The 14,047-nt window shown below is 55.0% G+C and overlaps 1 protein-coding gene across 6 annotated transcripts in view; it reads right to left on the bottom strand.

The window, feature by feature from the left end:
* Window positions 1-13,199: 13,199 nt before the first annotated feature.
* TBC1D16 (TBC1 domain family member 16) overlaps window positions 13,200-14,047 on the bottom strand; it is a 34,602-nt gene continuing 33,754 nt past the window's right edge. For all 6 annotated transcript variants that reach the window (XM_068151282.1, XM_068151280.1, XM_068151283.1 and 3 more), the window contains exon 12: window positions 13,200-14,047. This exon is cut by the window's right edge and continues 1,334 nt beyond it. The gene's annotated coding sequence lies outside the window, so the exon portion shown is untranslated.

The raw sequence follows: 14,047 nt of genomic DNA, 5'->3' as shown, positions 1-14,047 counted from the left end.
GGATTACACCAAGTGTTTATGTTTCCAAAGGGTCTGGAAAGGTTTGCTGGCCATACTAGCTGCTGGCTGTGCATTACGCTGTCACCAGAGTGCTCCCTGCTATAAAGCTGCTTAGGCCAACCCCAGCCGAGCTGCATTAAACCCATTAGGAAGCATCTGCCTTTGCCTGGGGGTGAGAGCCCAGTGGGGCAGAAACATGGAGGGCTGTGGGACTTAATCCAAGGCAGCCTCTGGATGTGCATCACAGAGGGTGGCTGTCTGGTCTGTGTCCCCACTCCTGCCATCCTGTGGGACTTAGGTGAAACTCTGCTCCCACACTCAGCATGGGTCACTCAGCCCTGCACCTGGATGTGGTTTGCATGGTGTGCAAATTCCCTCAAGCCAAAAGCTGATCTCTCTACAATGACTTGAAAGGAGGTTGGAGTGAGGTGAGGGGTAGGTCTCTTCTGCCTAGAGTCAGATGATAGACCAAGAGGAAACAGCCAGTAGTTGTGCCAGGGGAGGTTTATGCTGGAGGTCAGGAAAAAATTCTTTGCTGAAGGAATGGTCAGGCCTTGGAGCAGGCTGCCCAGCATGTTCAAGAAACGTGGGCATGGCATTTTGGTACATGGTTTAAAGGTCATGGTGGTATTAGACTGATGGCTGGACTTGATGATCTTAAAGGCCTTTTCCAACCAAAACAATCTGATGATTCTATCTGCGAGTCCTCTGCATGTGCATCAAACAGGGCAGAGCAGGCACTGGGCTCCCAGCTGGCCATGAGTGCACCAGCTCATGCCAGGTGTAGACAACTGGAAATGGCCATATGGGAGCTGGGTGAGCACTACTGGGGAGACAGACTGGTCACTGACTGGTTAAACTGGATTCTCCAACCTCTGCCTCTTCATGGACTACCTATATTTGGTTACATAATGCTGAGTGTTTGCTAAAGGACTCAAATTGGACTCTTAGGATTGTGCTCTGCTCCTGCCTGGCCAGTCCTGGCCCACAGTGACATTGTCCTGGGCTCTGCAGGTGCTGGTGTCTGACCCTCAGATGTTTTATCATGCTGAGTGATCAGGTGAAGGTGTTGTGGGAAAGACTTTGCAATTCACACATGGGACAGTGGCAAAGCAGCATGGTGGGAGCAGGGTACTCCCATCCTGAGTCCTGCAGCCTGGGAAACACAACAAGGGTCTCTCTGGGCAGGGGAAACCTCTCTACTGAGTCCACTCCTCTTGCTTGTCATTCACTGGAGTGCCTCAAAGAGAACAGTGACCTCTCATCAGAGTGATGGCATCTCTATGGGGAAATTTGGTCCCTCCAGGCACCATGTCTCCAGTCTGAGCTGCCAGGATGCCACAGAGTGTCACAAGCTGGATGAATGTTGTCCCCTGAGCAAAAATTGCCCTAGGCTGGAGGAGAGGAGCCCAGCACGGCTAGCAGGGGTTACCAGCAGTGATCAGGTGGCAGCAGCAGTGCTGGGCAAAGGGCTCAGCATCAGTTACCTTGCAGTGCTGGGAATCACCCATGGAAAAATGGCTTCAAGTGATTTGGCTGTGGCAAGGGGAGGCCTTGGCATGTCCCAGGAGAGCAGTTAGCAGGCAAAGGCACAGAGGTGCTGTCCCTCAGAAGGATGGATAAGATCTCTCCTTGTGCGAGGCTGCGCAGGGGGCTGTTCCTTGGAAAGCTGCAGACCATCTTCCTTTTCACTTCCCCTTCTCTCAGGCAAGTGTGTGCCCTGGACAGCTATTTTTAGGCTGCTGTTCACTGTCTGGTTTCCCCCGGGGATGCTGAGCAGGTTCTGGGAACTCCAGCTGCTGCCTGGGCAGCATGAGAGATGCTTTGCTGCTTGAGCTCACTCCTTCACTCCTCAGCATGTGCACTAGCTCTGCTGCCCTCCTGCAACTGCCCTGGCATGGAAGCCCCCTCACATACCAAGGCCAGCAGTGCCAGCTCTCCTGGGATGTGCCCTCTGAGGGCAGGCCACACACGGGGGCAGCCCACACCAGCACCAATCCCCCTTGCACAGCCTTGTTCAGGATCCATCCCAGCGGCTCTCACCCCTGCTCCCTTTTCTGTCACAGAATCACAGAATCAACCAGGCTGGAAGAGACTTCCAAGATCATCAAGTCTACATCTACAACTACCTGAAGGGAGGTTGTAGCCAGGTGGGGGTTGGTCTCTTCTCACAGGAAACCAGCACCAGAACAAGAGGAAACAGTCTCAAGCTGCACCAGGGGAAGTTTAGGCTCGAGGGGAAGAGAAAGTTCTTCACAGAAAGAGTAATTGGCCATTGGAATGTGCTGCCCAGGGAGGTGGTGGAGTCACCATCCCTGGAGGTGTTCAAAAAGGGATTGGATGTGGCACTTGGAGCCATGGTTTAGTCAGTCATGAGGTGTTGGGTGATAGGTTGGACTTGATAGTCCCTGAGGTCTTTTCCAACCTTATTGATTCTATGATTCTAAGTCCAACTGATCACCCAACCCTAACTAATCAACTAGACCATGGCACTAAGTGCCTCATCCAAGTCTCTTGTTAAACACATCCAGGGATACCGACCCCACCACCTCCCTGGGCAGTCCATTCCAATGGCCAATCTCTCTGTGAAGAACTACTTTCTAAGCTCAAGCCTAAACTTCCCCCCACACAGCTTGAGACTGTTGTTCTGTTGCTGGATGCCTGGGAGAAGAGACCAACCACTACCTGGTTACACTGAGAGCAGTTGTTCCCCCATGTTGGGCTGCAGCTGAGGGGTGCAGGACAGTGTCCTGTGGTGACTGGAACATGAGATCAGCCTCGTGTGTGAGTGGGGATGTGCACCTCAGGTGTCCATCCCCATGGCACCTCATGGCTTCCTGGCCAGCCGTGACCACTGTGGTGAGACCTCACACGTCCCAGCTCGTGGTGACCTGTGGTGGAGTTCAGGCTTGCCTGGAGGCTGACTGGCTCTGAATTGGAGGTGGCTCTATCCCCTGGGGTGAAAGGCAGCAAGTCAACAGGCAGGAGTCTCCTGTCAGGGGTGACACCGCGGGGACAGCCAAGTCATTTGGTCTGTGACACACCCCGTGCCTCCCGGCGGGGCACACCCTTTCCTCTGGAGGGGAGCTCGACTCGCCCGGCCGCAGGCTCCCCACAAGCCCTGCCTGGGTACTGGTCAGGAGGAGGGCTCCCAGGGCTGGGTGTGTTGGTTGGTCTCTTCCTTGTCCCTCTGTCTGTTTGCAGCTCACTTGTCTACAGCACTGTGAGCAAAACTGGGGCTGTGGCTCTGCCCTGGCTGGGTGCAAGGGACTGTGTGGCTTAGGGGGCCAGGGAGGTGTGAAGTTGCACTGTGCACACTGGCAGAGTGGCACAGGGCAGAGCACGAGGCAGGCATGGAGGGATGAGCGGGACAGGGATGGGGGACGTGTGGGGCAGGGATAGAGCTGCCTGGGGCAGAGTGTCAGGGATGCAGAGCTGCAGGATGCATGGAGACCCCCCAGTTCAGGGGACTGCTGCCAACACAGGGCACTTGGCTGCTCAGCCCCAGCTCCCCCAGCGTGTTCACCCAGGCTGGGGGAGGGTGGGCATTCAGGACAGCCCTGGGTGCTGTCGGGGCCAGCCCCAGGGAGGCTCCCAGCTCCACCATTCCCTTGTTTGGACCTCAGCTGCAGCAGGTCCATAAAAGGCAAGGTGGGGAGGGTGCTGGCACTGGGCCCGCTGCATCGGGGCACTTCATGTCCAGGGGAGCTGCTTTGGGAATTGGGGCTGTGGGCTGGGGCTGCTCCTTGGGCTGTGGGGCTGCCCTGCAGAGGGGATGTTCTGGGCACCCCCAGCCTATTGCTGTCCTGCAGAACAGCCTGTGTCCTGCTGGTTCCAGGAAAGGGCCAGGCAGCTCCTGTCCTGGCAGGAAGGTCCCCACCCCAACACCCATGGGTGCCCAGGGTGCTGAGGAGTGCTTCTGGTGGGTCCTGCATGGGCACAGCCAAAGCTGCAGCTGTGTCTCAGCTGGTCATGCAGCCCTGAGAAGGGACTTGCTGGCTGAGTCCCAAGTGACCTTCTCAGGCCTGCTCCTATCTAACTTGTCCTTTGCAGAATGGCAGTGCCAGTCCATGGCACAGGGATAATGTCTGCAGCTGAGAGTAGCTCAGGAGGCGTTGCAGATGCCAAGACATGAGAGTCAGAGGGACCAGGAGAGACTGGCAGGGACTGAAGCACAGGAATTAAATCCTGGCTGAAGCCACGCTGCTAACCCAGCCCAGAGGATGCTTGAGTTTGGAGGCATCTCAAGGGGGAGATAAAGGGACAGGAGTTGAGGAAGAGAGGAGGGAGCAGCAAGCTCCAGAGCTCGTTACACATCAGGGTGGCAAATATGGTGGTGATGAACTCCACACAAGGAGTGACCAGAGCTCGGAGGTGTTGCTTGCTCTGGCTCACCCCAGGGATGCCCTTAACTGGCAGGGCTTGAAATACTGACCAAAGCCCAGAGAAGAACAGCAGAGATGGGAGATAACAGACCCATCACAGAAGAGTGACTAATTTCTGAGGAAAGCCCAAATGTGCTGTGGAGCTGTGGCCAGGGCGGGGTGTGAGCCAGCCCACAGGAATGTGGGGAAGATAAACAGTGAGGAGGAAGGGCGATGCCCCAGGTATCGGGGTGGGCACTGCCGAGCAGCAGGGCAAAGTGTGAGGGCCCAAGGCTGGGGCCCTGCACTGGGATGTGCTTCCAGCTGGTGAGGTGGACAGGGTGGTCAGACATTGCAACAGACTGCCCAGAGAAGCTGTGGATGCCTCTTCCCTGGAAGTGTTTTAGAGCAGGCTGCATCAGGTCTGTATACATCCCAGATCCCTGCCCATGGCAGGGAGGTTGGAACTAGATGATCTTTCAGGTCCCTTCCAACTCAAGCCACTCTGTGAGTGTGTGATGGCTCTCCCCAAAATTCCATTTGTTTTGGGCCTTTCAGGGCAGGTTGGACAAAGGTTGGAAGGCTCTCCTGGGACAGGGGAGCCGGTGCAAGAGTGCTGCTGGTGCTCCTGGGCAGTGCCCAAGAATGGCTGTGGCAGCAGCTGTATCCTTCCCAAGCTGTGCCCTCCCCCAGAATTAATCTCAGGCACTGCCTCAGCACAGCCAGCAGCTTCCTTGCTCCTGCTTCAGCTCACAAGGGGCTTCAGGCAGTGCAGGCAGGTGATGCTTAACCCAGCTGCAGGCATTTTAACCTGGCCTTGGACAAAGCAAAGTCAGTTCCCATCAGTGGCACCTGCTTGCACCCCCAGCCGGGGGTTGGGGGCTGGAGCCCTGGCGCTGGCTGGTGCAGGAGACGCTGGCTGGCTGTGCCTGCTCACTCCCTGAGCTACAGAGGACATGAGGCTGATTCATCTCTTGCCTTGGCTTCTGCTTACGTACATTCAGGCTGGTCGTTGCCTGCTCGAACAGCTAAATTAAGCCCGGCAACAATGGGCCATCGATTATCCCATTCTGCTTCCATCGGGGCTCACTTCAAAGCTGGCTGCTGGAGGGGCAGCACAGGCAGCCCTGGCAGGGGCTCAGCACGCACGTCCCCTTGCTTGGTTCTGCTCTGTGAAGCCCTGAGCCCCATGGGCCAGACCAGGCACCCTGCTAACACCAGGGCCACGGTCCCAACTCAGCCACTCTGCTGCTGCCTCCAGCAGGGACAGCGTGGCAGAGCCCACGTGCAAGAGAAACAGCTCCCGTTCCACGGGACCCTCCTCATCCTCAGAGAGCTCTCAGTAACCATCCCAGCTGTGACAAGCCTGGGGCTTGCTTCAGCTGTTTGCACAGTCTTGGGGGATGTGTTCTCTCTGACCCCCACTTTCTGTGGGGCAGAGGGCTGTGTCCCCTCCCAAGGAGCCCTCCTCCCCTCATTGCTTCCCTCTGGCCACGACAGGAACACTGCCAGTCTCTTCCTCTCATATTTGTTGCTTTTGAAGCCCAGAAGAAGCCAGATGGTGATGTCCCACGGGGCTCCTTGTCCCATCCCATCCCATCCCATCCCATTCCATGCAGGGCACCAGCCCCCAATGCACCAGGTCTTGGGTGGTCTTTTCTTCCTGTGACATCAGTCTCTCCTCTGCCCCACACCTCCGTGATGCCTGTGAGCACCCAAGTGCCCATAAACATCCTTCCAGAAGCAATTTGCAGGAGAAGAGCTGGATCAGGCCATGCTTGTGGCACCAAGGAGGGGAGGGGGCACCCTGGGCTGCTCTTGGGTGACCTGGGCAGCGCTGTCCGGGGAGTGCCTCTGGTGTGGAACTTAGCTGCTTGCCCATTCCCCACGTGCTGCTCCTGCTCAGGGGGAGCTCCAACACAGCACAGGGGAGGGGTGACAGTGACGCTGCTGTGTCTGCACAGTGATGCTTTGACTGCAGATCTCCTACTACCTGCGTCAGCAGCTGAATTCCCTGGTCTCACTCCCTGCTCTGGCAGCTCCTTAACCCTTTCATCCTGGTACTGCTGAGCACATAGGCTCCTTGGAGCTTTTCTCATGGTAGCTGTGACCCCTCTGGCTTCAGTAGCCAGGCCTGACCCTGTTCCTTCTTGGCTTCAAGAGGGGATGAAGCATTTTCCAGCTTGGGAAGCTGCTCTGCATGCTGCTTGGTGCCCCCAGCTCTATTGCAACCTTGTATCATCCTTTTCCAGCCTGGTCCTGGCTATGCCACCCTCTACAAGCACCTGGTGGTGCTGCCATTCCAAGCCAGGGCTGGAGGCTGCACTGGGGGCTGCTCTGGGGGCTGGGGCATGCTCTCCCCACTAAGGCTGACCCCTGGGGAGATCCTGCAGCACAGGGGCTGCTGCTGCTCACCAAGTGCCCTCCCAGCGCTGGCTGCTGCAGCGCCGAGGTTGGGGCAGATTTATCACCTTGGCAGAGGGCCTAAAGCCCAGCTGGTGTTTGGGCTGTTTCCAGGGCTTCCTGTCACCACTGGAAGTTTTTCAGTGCCCACCCTCCCATGCAATATGTGGGAACTGGGTTTCTGGAACTGGGATCCAGGTGCCAGAGTTGATTTGGGCTGGGCAGCCCTCCTGGCAGGTTCCCTTGCTCCCTGGCACCAAAAACCTCTCTGCCTTCACCTACAGCAAGAGATCTGCCCAGTGCTGGGGACTCAGGGTGTTTTCCATGTCTCCACAATACCTGGACTCTGGCAGGACCCCCCTATGAGGACAAGGATCCCCACAGCAGTGAGGCTCAGAGAGGCTCTTCCCAGTGGGATGACTGGTTTGGATTTTTAGACCATTTTCTGTGCTGTAGAAGCCTGTGAAAGACAAGATGCTATCCTGGCTCAGCACAGGCAGGACACAGAAGTCCTCTGCAGGACACTGAACTCTCCAACATGTGAAAGCACCTGAGAAACCTCTGGAGTGATGAAGACTTGGGTGGGTGCCACCTCCCTGGCTGCCTCTGACACCGCCAAGGTTAGTCAAGCACCAGCTGCAGACAGAAGCAGCTTAACTTGTTTGTGGTTCCTTGAAGACAAACCCAAGCCAAATGAAATCAAAAATCCCAGGAAAAGTCTTTAAGCAGCTCCCTCCCCAGGTCTCTGCTGCTGCTTTCCCACATAAAGCTTTGGCAGGGACTGAACTTGGAGCTGAATTCGGAGGGAGCTGGTGGGGGGAGGGGGTTGGATTTGATGATCTCAGGAGGTGCCTTCCAGTCCCTACCGTTCTGCGGTTCTATGGTTCTGTGGTGTGGCTGTGCACAGTGCAGGGGTGGGGGGTGGCTGAAGAATCTCTTCCAGCTGGCAAAAAGCACCAATAAAAAGTGCCTGCTGACACCAGGTCCCTTTCTCTGGATTGCCTGAGCTGTCACCGTGCTCACTGTGATGTTTTTGGAGCGCACCCAGCACTGCTGGGTCAGTCCCAGACCTCAGGAGACATGGACAGCTCCATGTGTCCAGCCAGGCTGCAGACAAGACTCAAATCCCTTCAAGGCAATTTTCCTTTGTTGAGAAGACCTTGCCCAAGGACAGTCACTTGGTGAATCCTGCTTAGAAAAACAATAATAAAAGAAGCACCTGTAGCAGACCTGCTGTGACCTGCCTGGGGTGCACCTCCCACCCTCACAGTCCAGCAAAACCCGGGAGGACATTTCACGGTGCAGCCAGAGCAACAAGGAGGTGGAGCAGGTCCCTGTGTGAAAGCAAATCCTAACCTGGGTGTTGATGCTCACGTGGGATGGCCCCAGGGGCTTTAGCAGGAGGATGCATTTTGATTTTGCTTTGCTTTACTGCTGTTTGTGCCACTGCACTCTGACGTGGCTCCGGTTTTGCAGCGATGTCAACCAGAACAGAGCAGCCTGCAAGGGGAAAGAGAGGAACAAACCCAACCCCCCTTTGATATTCCCTTCCCCTGAGACCAGCTGGGGCTTTGTTTTAAAGGTGAGCTGCAGAACATCAGTTGAAATGACAGCAGCTTGCAGACAAGGATGGATTTGGAAACAAACAACCAAAGGCAGGAGGCTGAGCTGGGATCCCCTTGCTTCCAGGAGGCTGGAGGATGAGCCGAGCCTTCCAAGAGAGGGAGAAGGGGCTAGGGAGAGCCACAGCCCTGGGCACAGCTGATGAGAGCCCTGTGCAGCCCCAGCACACCTCTCCCAGCCCTGCTGCCTATGCCTGGCTGGCTCCTGGAGGGCTCAAAGGCTTGCATGGCCAAAACCCACTCTCTGGAGAATGTCCAGCACTGACAATTTCTATCATCAGTTGCATTTTCTTCATCAGTTTCAAACACAATATTTACTTGAAGCACAGGGGTGGCATTCCCCCCGCCGCCCCAGATGTCACAGGGAAGCAGAGTGCACAGGTGCTGCCCCAGCCCCAGCACAGAGAGTGCTGTGGATCACCTTTAGCAAACAACCCAGGCAACAGCTCGGTGCTTTCAAGCATCTCACCCAAACCCAAACCAGCCTGTTGGGTTCATTACCCAGACTTGCTTCATGACAACATTACCCAAATATTTTCTTATTAAACCAGCAGCATCTGAACACTCCCTGCTCTGGCCTGGCAGGTGGGTGAGGTCTTAACAACACCAGGCTGAAGAAGCCTCTAAACCCATGGCTCTTCAGATTGAGCTTGAAGTAGAAATTGGCCTCCAGCTCACTGGGGGGTGGTGGAGGAGCCCAGAGCTCTGCCCCAGTCCCCACTGCAGCCCCACACTCAGCCCCATGACAAACTGGTGTGGCCAGCTCTGGACCTTGGGCTGCCAGAAAGGAGTCCTGTGGGCACAGCAAGGCCAAATGGCTGAGGCAGGGTTTTAAACTCAAAATGTTTGACCTGAAAATGTTTAAACTGAAAATTTGTAAACAGAAAATGTTTACAATGACATTTTTAAAGCTGATAAATTGTAAGCTGAAATGTTTTAGATGTTGTCCTTTCTTTGTTTTTTAACCCACTTGAGGCTGGCCCCACAGATGTGAGCACTCTTGGAGCTCTGGACATTAGATTTCAAGAGGTAAGGTACCACACATAATGACTTTACCACTGCAGTTTCCAGACTACAGCATCAAAATGGCCTAAAATTTGTGATTTGAAGGCAGAAAGTCCTTGGAATGTGATGAAGAGTCCATTGCCTGCTTGAACACCTCTGAGGATCACCCTTGCACTCTGCTCAGCTTCCTTCTGCTCCAGGTTAGTTTAGCCATGGGCAATGCCATGGTGGGGCACAGCAACTGGGAGCAGTGGTGATGGGCAACAGCTGCCAGTCAGAGGCTGAAGACAAGCTGTGCAATGATCCTGCTTTTTTTCTTGGGAAAGTGGTCTGCAGAGGAAGAAAGTGAAGCAGGATCTCATGCCCCTGCTGCAAGGGACACAGGACATGGTAAAAAGCTCAGCACAGCAGCAGGCATGACCCAAAGGGAGGCCAGAGGGCAGAGCTCAGCTCCGTGACCTGGAGAGGTTCTGAAGCAGGGGAGCCTGGACCTTCACAGCAGAATTATTTTTCAAAGCCCTTTTCAAGCTGGAACTAAGAGAGAGAGAGTTGCCTTTCATAGCTAGAAGAAGAAATGAGCTCCATTCAAACAGCAGCGACTTTTGGGTACTTGGAAAATGTTGAAGCTCTTGGCTGAAGCACAGCCTGCAATAAAACTGGCCACAAAAATATTTAAGGAGCTTCCTCTAAATTTCCAGCTTCAAAGTTAGAGCAACCTGGTTCTGGAGCAGCCTGTGGGGAGAGGGGGAAATATTTCTTCACTGCAAGGGTCATCATCAAACATTGGAACAGGCTGCCCAGGGCAGTGGTGGAGCTGCCATCCCTGGAGGTGTTTAAAAGGTGTGGTGCTGCGGGACATGGTTCAGTGGTGGACTTGCAGTGCTGGGCTGAAGGTTGGATTAGATGATCTTGAAGGTCTCTTCCAAGTGGGGCCATTTTATGATTTGGTGACTCTGGGAGGACACAGCAGCTTTTGGGATGTGATTGGGGTTGGGAAGGGGCTGGGCATGGGGCTGAGCCAGGTGATGCTGGAAAAGGGCTTTCGCCACCAGTGCTCTGCTGGCCCTGGGATGGCCAGCACCAGCTGCTCATGAGGATGCTCCTCACCACAGAGTCATCAGCAGGCTTGTGGCAATTCCAAGCTGGTGCCACCAGCATGGCTCCCACTGGCTTCAGCTTTTCTGCCCAGGTGGTGGAGGAAATCCACTCCTCATCATCTGCTGTCTTCTAAACATCTGAATGAGAGAAATCAGCGGCGTGTGGAGCATTCCCCACAGCACTCAGCAGAGGTAGGGCAGGGCTGGGCCAGCACTCTGGAGCAGGAGGTGACCATGAGCTACAGCTGGCCAGACTGGTCTATTTTTATGATGTAAGCAAAGAGACAAGAGATTAATCAGCCAGCCCAGGGGAACAAGCTCAGTTGGGTTTTAAATTCTTTGGTGCCTGTAATAACTCAGGTGAGTCTCTTTGTTCCTGTGAGCTGTAATTTGTCATTTGACAAACAGCATCCCTTGAACAGAGCAGACAAATGGCCACCTCCAAGCACACCTTGTACCTGGACAGTGAGGCCAACGCTGCTGCCTCTGCTCCACTTTACAAAGGCAAATTTCCCTCAGTGCAGAAGGCTCCAGAAGCAGCTTGGCTGAGCACCTCTGCTCCGTGCCTGTCACCACCGCAGTGCCCTCAGCTGCCCTCGGGGTTGCTCCTTAATGCCAGGGGCAAAACAAACCCATTTCATCCATCCCACTGTGCACCCAGGTGGCTGGCTGCCTTCTCCAGGCATGGGATGGCGCAGAAGGAGCTGCCCTTGCTCCCCATGCCCACCAGCAGCCCAGGCATTGCAGGAGGTGTGGGGCTGTGGTGCACACTGTGCTCCTCAGCTTTCCAGATGCAGGCGATCGGGTTCCCCTCTGGGATCAGGGAGCGTAGTGTTACCACTGCCAGGAGCCAGGACTCGGTTTTCTTTCTTTCCTGCTCCCCTTCCCCCCGGCAGCAGGAGGCAGAAGGATGTGTCAGCTCCAGGCTGAGTCTAAAGAGGCTTATGCTGACTATTTACCTTTGCAAGGGTCTATTTTTGGCTGCTCGGCTGCAGCTAATTCAATGAACAGGGCAGCGATTCAGGAGACGCCACATGAGGGTCATTGTTTCTAGGCTCTACATTACTCCTTTGCAGGGGCTTCCTTTTTTGTTGCTCCTTGGGTGTGCTTTGGTGGTTTGGGTTTTTTTTCCTTTCAGATGGCAAAGAGTGTCACAAGGGTCAAAGGCATCTCGAGGACAGGTCAGAAGGACCTCAGAAACCTGCTCCCTGGCCGAGACTTGACTTGTTGCCTGTCTTTCACTGCAGAATTCCCAGGTTGCTCCTGAATCCCTAGGTGCTGTTGGAGGGCTCCAGATTGGCTTCAAGCACCCTTCTGGTCTCCCACCCAAAACAAGCTCAGCAGTGTGTGGATGTCCAGTATGAAATTAACAATGGCATCACAAATTAAGTTCACCTGGGATGTGACTGCTGCTGGTGGGCGGGGAGCTGTGGGGTTATTGCCTCTCTTGAAGTATCTGACTGGAGCTTGGGGAGCTCCCCACGCTGAGCACAGGAGCTACTGCAGCAGCAGGACACCTGACATCTCCTGCCGGCAGTGGGACCTGCAGGGGACACCAGGCACAGCAGAGCTGGTCACTGTGACAGCTGCTGCCACGCAGCTGAGCGCTGTGGCAGAGGGAAAAACTTCTTTCCCCGTGCTGGAAAACTGCAGCACAGAGTCTTCAGCTGAGCAAATCCTGAGTGATGCCCACACTGCTGAATGACATTTGCATAGTGGAAAAAATGATGCTCAAAATGATCTGCTTCATCTCTTCCTGTTGTCTTTTAGTGGCTGGGAATGACTGCTGCAGCAAAACCAGCTCTGTGAGAGCCACAGAATGCTGGAACATGCTGCCCTGGGAGGGTGTGGAGTCTCTTTCTCTGGAGACTTTCAAGACCCATCTGGATGTGGTCCTGTGTGACCTGTGTTAGGTTCTGTGGTCCTGCTCTGGCAGGGAGGGTTGGACTCAATGATCTTTGGAGGTCCCTTCCAACCCCTAACATCCTGCGATCCTGTGATTCTGGGCGGTGTTTGCTGATGCCTCCCAGCTCACTGCCAGCAGCTGCTGGGCCCAGGTGGGCTCTGCCCACCCTGTACCTGGTACAGAGCCTGGCAGAGCTGCCCACACACTGGCCACTCCCTGACAGTGTTCCTGTGGTGGGATAAAGGCTTCACGGCAATGCCCACCCCAGGCAAGGGGGCAGGTGGCAGTGGGTGGTGCCTGGCTCCTGCTGTCCCTGTGGGGAGCTGGCACCTGCTGGCCTGTCTCCAAGCCATTCTGCAGCAAGGTACTCCTGCCATTTTCTGACACTTGCTTTTTCTGACCCTAATTCAGCCACCCCCACTTGGAGCTTGCATCTAGGTGGACATTGCTGAGTGTCCCCAGGTTGACATCACTGGAGCCTGGGGAGAGCAATGCAGACCCAGCACCCACCACAGACCCCGCAACCACCACACCTCTGCACAAGAAGCGGCTTGAGGTGTGGGGATGGTGTCTGGCCAAGTGCTGTTTCTGACACTGGAACAGGTTGCCCAGAGAGGTGGGAGATGTCCCATCCCTGGAACCATTCCAGGTTATATTATCTGGGGCTCTGAGCAACCTGCACTAGTTGAAGGTGTCTCTGCTCACTGCAGAAGGGTTGGACTGGATGACCTTTAAAGGTCCCTTCCCACCCAAATCAGTCTATGACTCTAAGACTACAAGGTATGACACCCAGCCTGGACAGCAGCATACCACACAAATGCCTCACACAGACTTTTATTATTCACTGACACATCACCAATCCTGCAGAACTCTCTGCTTCCCAGCAGAGTTGCCACCAGCCCTTACACAAGGTGTCACCTCCTGCCACCCCAGTGGGCACCTGCAGCCATGGTTCCCCTCAAAGCTGGGCTAGTTTGGAGGTGTGCAATACTGCAGGAGGTTTCACCTTTGCTCTTACCAAGGAGAAGGTTTTCATCCTCTGAATTAAAGGCACACAAATGAGAGCCAAACTGTCCTTCTGCCCCTCACCAGCCAGCCTTTGGCATGGTGTCTGCACAGGGTCAAGTCTCCTTCCCCTTACACAGGTGCACTTGGTTCATGTTGGTTTCACACAAAGCAGGCCAGGTGCCAGCCTTGCTTCCCAGCAGGTTTGGGGCACGTGGGATCCAGAACAGGCTATGGCCAAGGCCTTGCAGAAAGACTTTTAGGGAAATTTGCTTGTCAGCTGCAGGAGCCTTCTGCAGCACTCTGCAGGAGAGTGTGGGGTGTTCCCTCATGTGCTGCTGACAGGACAGAGAAACCTGGCAGACAGTGCTGCAAAGCCAGTGTGGACTTTCCCCTGCTGGCAGAGCATGACATGGTTGTACAGGAGGAGCAGAATGATTGAAGTGAGAGGGAGAAAGACAACCAGGAGAGGCTGCCGGACCTGATAGGCTGTGCAGAGGGATGCAGCAACTCGGCCCAGCCCACTGTCACCTCATCTCCTTTTTCATCCATACAAGGCAACTATTTCCCTGGCTCTGTTTGGCACAAACACTGGCTCAGGACACACCTTTGGATGCTACTCGATTTGGTAAGGGACATTTGGCA

Source organism: Melanerpes formicivorus, unplaced genomic scaffold (genome assembly GCF_026170545.1).
Source record: "Melanerpes formicivorus ecotype bairdi unplaced genomic scaffold, bMelFor1.0.p_v2 SCAF_21, whole genome shotgun sequence".
In the NCBI taxonomy this organism is placed as follows: domain Eukaryota; kingdom Metazoa; phylum Chordata; class Aves; order Piciformes; family Picidae; genus Melanerpes; species Melanerpes formicivorus.
This window is presented reverse-complemented; position numbering and strand designations above follow the sequence as displayed.